Below are 6,000 nucleotides of genomic sequence, written 5' to 3' on the forward strand. Positions count from 1 at the left end.
TTTTATCTTTTTTTAAAACAACTTTATTTATAATTCTCAAAGCATGAAGATTGAGAACATGATGGCAAAGAGGAGATAAGGGAGATACATGAAATCACATTAACTTAAACAAAAAAAAAAAACTAGACATTCAGATACAAAGGAATGAGTGTGTTGGCAGCCTTATTTGTCCCAAAATATTAAATTAAATTTATGTTCCAGTGCAATCTCCAGTTGTGAGCAGATTTAAGTGTTTATCAATGTAGTTGACAATAACTTTGCTCTCTGTGCACCTCTGAGTGGAGGCCTGCTGTTTAAGAAATAATGATAATATAGTAAGCCACAGTTGTAATTGAATAAAATCTGCTTTCAGTGGAGAAATTTATTATATATATTTAAATTGATTAACACCTAAAATCATCATATTTGAGAAGCTGGAATCAAAAATCCTGTGGCATCTTTGCATGAGAATGACCTGAACGGATATCAAAAATAGTTTGCTAATAATTTATCGTATCATCTGACTAATCAATCAACTTATTATTTTGCTCTGTCAATACTTATGGGTAGTTTAATTTGGAGGAAAAACATTTTTATAAGCTCTTTGTATGTTAAATCTAATTTGTAAAGTAGCTATTAACGTATAGCTGTGAAATTTTATGTAGTAACTGAATTGTATTTGGAGGTGAGGTAAAAGCAGCATGAAATTATCATACTGCAAGCGTAAAGTTCAAATCTCACAAACAAGTATGATTAAATATCAATATTGGCCTCAAACCAATTTCCATTTTATCAAACCAAAAACTTAAGACATTATCAATCCACATATCAATAGACAGTTAATTTTATTCCAAAAAAAATTTAACTTTCAAAACTGTCAATTATGTCAACATACCAATCATAGAACAATATTGAATGTATCAACACTGTCCAACTATTAAATAATAAAAAATAACAGCCATGTTTTATGTACATTTGTTCAGGAAGCTATGTCATCGAACAAAAAAAGAAAGATCAACTTTGTAATTTGCCAAAGTCTGCCTACACATACGCCTGGCAGTCGAAATATGGAGCTGCGGAAAGCCATTGCATCATATGTAAAATAGGTTGAGCAAACGCAGCGAGGAAAAACATGGGCAGCAAATCAAACACTGCCGATTGTGACTGAGATTAAGTCAGAAGGAGAGGTTAACTGGCAGCCTGTTAAGAGCATACCTGGTGAACATCGCTATAACGTAACAGCTAGGAAGCTTATTTAGCATCTAAAATGGTTCCTGTGAATGGTCAGCTACGGCATCTCAGAGACCAATGCATTACACATAACTGTTCAATATTAACTGGATGCTATAGCGTAATCTGTCAAACGAGTCTGCACAACACAAGATAAAACTGTAGTTTGTTATCAGATCGCCTTAATGATATAGGGCTCGTTCAAGGACTGAACCCGCAGGCAACTTTAATCTGAACAGAGCAGCCAAAAGGATCATTGCTTTCAAGACAATAGTTTGTAGTTTTTGTCGCCAAATGAGCAGAGATCTAATATTTCCTCCATGTCTGGTTGAAGCCATGCTACCAATCTTTTTTTGACACAGCTAAGTCCATTGCAACTACATAAAAGAAGAAGAAAATAAAAAACAAACGAAATAAAGAAACAAAACCAGGAACAGATCACTTTGGTTTTCATGTCAATGTTTACCACTGGTTAATTTATCCTGCCTTTGTTTTTTCATTGAACAAACCCCGGACAAACAGAAACAACTTCATCTTGGTTGCTGGATTGGTTCAAGAGCTGCAATTTTTTAAATATGAAATCATGCTGGAGTGTGGCTCAAACACTCCAGATATCACACTTAACTTGATAAAATCTTATTTGAATTGGTGGTTGCAAACAACGATATAAGGTCCAATAACAGCACGAATACAGTCAAGATTTTTGGACTTTTTTTCCACTTAGGGCAGGGAGAATGAGTGTGGTCGGGACTACCAAGCTAGATCGTTGTAGCTGGTTCCGGTTATGAATCAACAGTTCAAGCTCTACTATTTCAGTCTTAGCAATGGAATCCAAGCTTATTTTTTTTTCCTGCCACATCAAGCTTAGAGTCCCCGGTTTCCTGTTCCAGATGGACAACTGCATAAAAACTGACCAGAAACTCCAACTTCTGTTTAATAAAGTCAAGTTTTTGGATGGCACAGCTCTGACTCAATTGTATCTCAAACATGCATAATAACTGTTTGGTACATTTATTAGTGATAGAAACTGAATGTTGTAATCTTCACGTGGCTGCTAAACAGGGGGGGACTCTAATCTTGGCAGCTAAATTAAATTGCCTTGTAAGAAGAATCCGTTGCGCCGACTTTCAGAGGTGTAAATGAGACCACAAAAATATCAAGGCACACCAATGGCGCGCTATCCTCCCCTTCATGTTTCCATACTTTGGCGGAGATCACTGGTCTGCGTGGTGACATGTTGAGACCAGAGAAGTCATGTAAACTCTCCCACAGAACTGAAAGCGAACAACAGTTATACATAGTGACTGGTGACTTGTTCTCCCCCCCCACCCCACACCACACACACACACCCACACCACAGACAAAGTCAAATGAGGCACATTCTCTAATCTGGCATGGAGCTGGCGTCTCTCCCACTGGTTCCATGCCAGAGGGTCTCACTTCCGACAGGTCCGGGTGAGGTGGTGTGTTTTTTTGGGCACTCTCGATGCAATCGGCTCCGATCGCTCCAAGCCAAGCAGCTCAAAGTTCCTGGAGGGAAACAATAAACCATTTATCTTTCTTTATGATCCTTTTACAGTCGCTAGATTGGCAAAGCTACAGAGTAATACTGAACTACAATATTTGAACATTACAATATTTTCATTCCATAATTTCAATTGAGACAATAAATTTGACCTATAACATGATATAATCAGTGCCTTATTTTTAATTAATCATGATAGTCAATTAAATATCATTGAGTTTAAGTTGGCAGAAAAGGACTTTGTAAATGAAATTGAACACTTCTTAATATCTTCTAAGGCCTCATTTTGAGGAAAACTGATTCAAACCTTTTCAGTAAAAACAATGTGGAAAAAAATCAAACATCTGCATATTCAGGTACCTGCTGCTGTTTCTGTCATATGCAAACAAGAAACTACTACCCTTGGAACGCATACATAAATACGAGCGTGCTGTAGAAAATGGAAGGGAAAGTGAGACACTGTACTTTCCTCCATCTTGTCTGCTCGGCCCTGACGCACAGCGGTCTCCTTCTGTTCACTGTAGCTACTTAAAGCAACTCAATTCCATTTTGCCAGCATGCATAGCTTGACGTGTTAACTAACCAGATGTTCTACAGCTTGGTTTTTTCTAATTTATTTTTTCCACCTGCGCCCCTGGAAGTTCTCTTCAGTTGCCTTCACACTTTGGAAACACTGTAGCAGGAGAACACCCTGCAGTGCAAGAATCACAGAGTAATTTAATTTTTCTTTAATACTTTATGGATCATGCCAGTCCTGTGCTATAAATGCACAGTAAAGTGTGACATAAAAGCACAAACAAAACATAAAAGCAGCCCCGCTGACTTTAGACTGTTGTGCACAGTTTGAGGCAACGGCCGGGCCAAATGGCAAACACAGGAGAAAGGGAGTGATCACTATCAGTTATCAACTGGAAGACATTTTAAACAGTTAGTTAAAATCTATGGAGTCCATTTCAAATCACATCAGTGTTGCAATATTACACTGCACCAGTTTATTCGGTTTCTAGACGTTACCATCTCCAGTGTCAGGATAGAAGGATGAAAGCTCAGAGCTCCATCTCTGGACGACTTTCTTCCTTGTTCATGCGCTGCATGCAAACGCTCGAACTGCGCGCTCTCTAAATTCGCTGGACTGTCCCATCTGAAAACAGCACATCGGCGCAGTAATGAGAAAGATCAAGTGGAAATCATAGCTACCCTGGCCCACAGAGTACCAAAAGGGCTAGTAAGCTCATATGTTCCCTTATTTGCTGGATTAAATTTTGATTATAGTTTACGCATATAAAGAGCTTTGCTAGAAGGGCTGGGCACTTCCTTGTTCCACAAATTCAATCAATCGAGTCACTTAACTATAAACTAAATCTGGACCCTCATTCTTGTTAACACTATCATATATATATATAGTAGTAATATATATATACACATATATATATACATACACTGTATGTAGTAGTGGATTCAAATAATCAAATTACTTAAATCCATGTTTTTACATGAGTTTTCAACATTTTAACCGCACTTTAAATTCATGCTAAAGCTGGATATGAATATACACTACAGTAAATATAAGAGCGAAAGTCAAAAGACATTTGACCATTTCTAATGCTCTGGAGTGATTAAGATGAATATATGCACAACCGCAGAGGTGAAATCATAACATTAGAAAGGCGCCAAAAAAACATTGAGCCGAAAATACTTTGGCCGACCTGTCACTGATATACCAGAGTTGACATCTATGGTTGGCTGTTGATAACAAGATAAATGACATAAGAGAAGATCCATTATTGTTGAAAGAATTTCTTGCATTGAATTGAATGTCTTTTTTTGTTTGTGTTCAGGCTTCTCTTCGATAAAGAATCGTTGATTTAATTAAGAACTATAATTGTAGTTGATCAAGGCCAGTAACAACGGTCTCAGCAGATAACAGCTTGACTGAATTATTTGTATTTTAGTGACAGCTCGATTTAACTGTAAAAAAAAAAAATGTACCTATGGTTTGAAGTTATTACTTTGCCCCCACTAGAAAAACTTAGCTTCATTTAAGTTTATTACTGCACAGTTTACAGGTTTTTAATTTTAGAATGTTAAGTTTATAAGTTTAATCAGTCGTATTGTTTTTTACTATTCACATTATGATTTATTTGTCAGATTTAAACTTTACACAAATTTACTGTACAAATATCAGCCGATACACTATTATTCTGATTTTTTTTAACTTGATGTTCAGTTAAGTTCTGGCTCGTTGAGTTTCTGAGAGAGACGTGTTCAAATCTCAAATGAATAACTTAAAGTTGGTGAAATTATACCTTTTCCTCCTCTGCTCGACTCGCAACTCGAGACTGCATCGAGTGGCGTTTCAAAAACATCCATCTGTCATACCAGTCGGCGTTGATGGAAGACAAATTCGCGTTATTTTTTCGATGAATGCTGTTTGACCTAATGGTGATTAACTTTTCAACTCTTACAGTTACAATATTAGCATTAAGGTGTGTGTCTCCCGACCTCAAGCCAGAGTTGAAGGAGTCGTGTCATCCAACGGGCTCTATGTATTGTCGTCTCCGAGGATTGGGATAATCATTGCCAAAAGACAGGGGAGAAAAATGTATAATATGGTATGTGTGTTCAGTTACTTTGAAGGATTAAAGTGAATTAAAGATGGGATATAGGCTTAGGCTTACAAACAATTCAGCATCATATTTGTATACATGAGGAGTCCAACTCACTGGCCCACCTCTTTCTCCATTTTTAGGGGAAGTCTCACTGCAGAAGGGGACAGAGGAGGTTCAGTGGTTCCAACACAGAGATACTCTCTTGGTAGACATGAAGGGCAGATTCTTCCATCTGGCCAGCTCAGCTCAGGCTCCTCTATTGCATGAAGCAAATGTCCCTTTTCTGCCCCAGACCTCAGAGGAACTGTCCTTCTCTGGGGTTTCCTTACTGCGGAAGCCTACTCTTTGGATTGGGGGAGCCGGGCTGAATCTCAGGTTTCTGGGGGCTAAGCTGGCAACTTTGCCCCGCGGATTTTGGACTTTTCCATCTCCAAAGCAAGATTTCCTGTTGGCTGGAGAGAAAAATATTTAATATTTAAGGCGAATACGGGCAAGGACTAAGATTGACAACTGTGAAGTACTTAAACTCCACTTTTCTATGTTATTTTCATTACTGTGGTATTGACTTAACAGCACATGAGGCACCACAAGCACGAAACCAATCAGTACTGACCTCCGTTGTATCATTTTACCTTTTTTGACTTCGTATCTCTCTCT

Source organism: Seriola dumerili, unplaced genomic scaffold (assembly GCF_002260705.1).
Source record: "Seriola dumerili isolate Sdu_G_001 unplaced genomic scaffold, Sdu_1.0 BDQW01000068.1, whole genome shotgun sequence".
Lineage (NCBI taxonomy): Eukaryota > Metazoa > Chordata > Actinopteri > Carangiformes > Carangidae > Seriola > Seriola dumerili.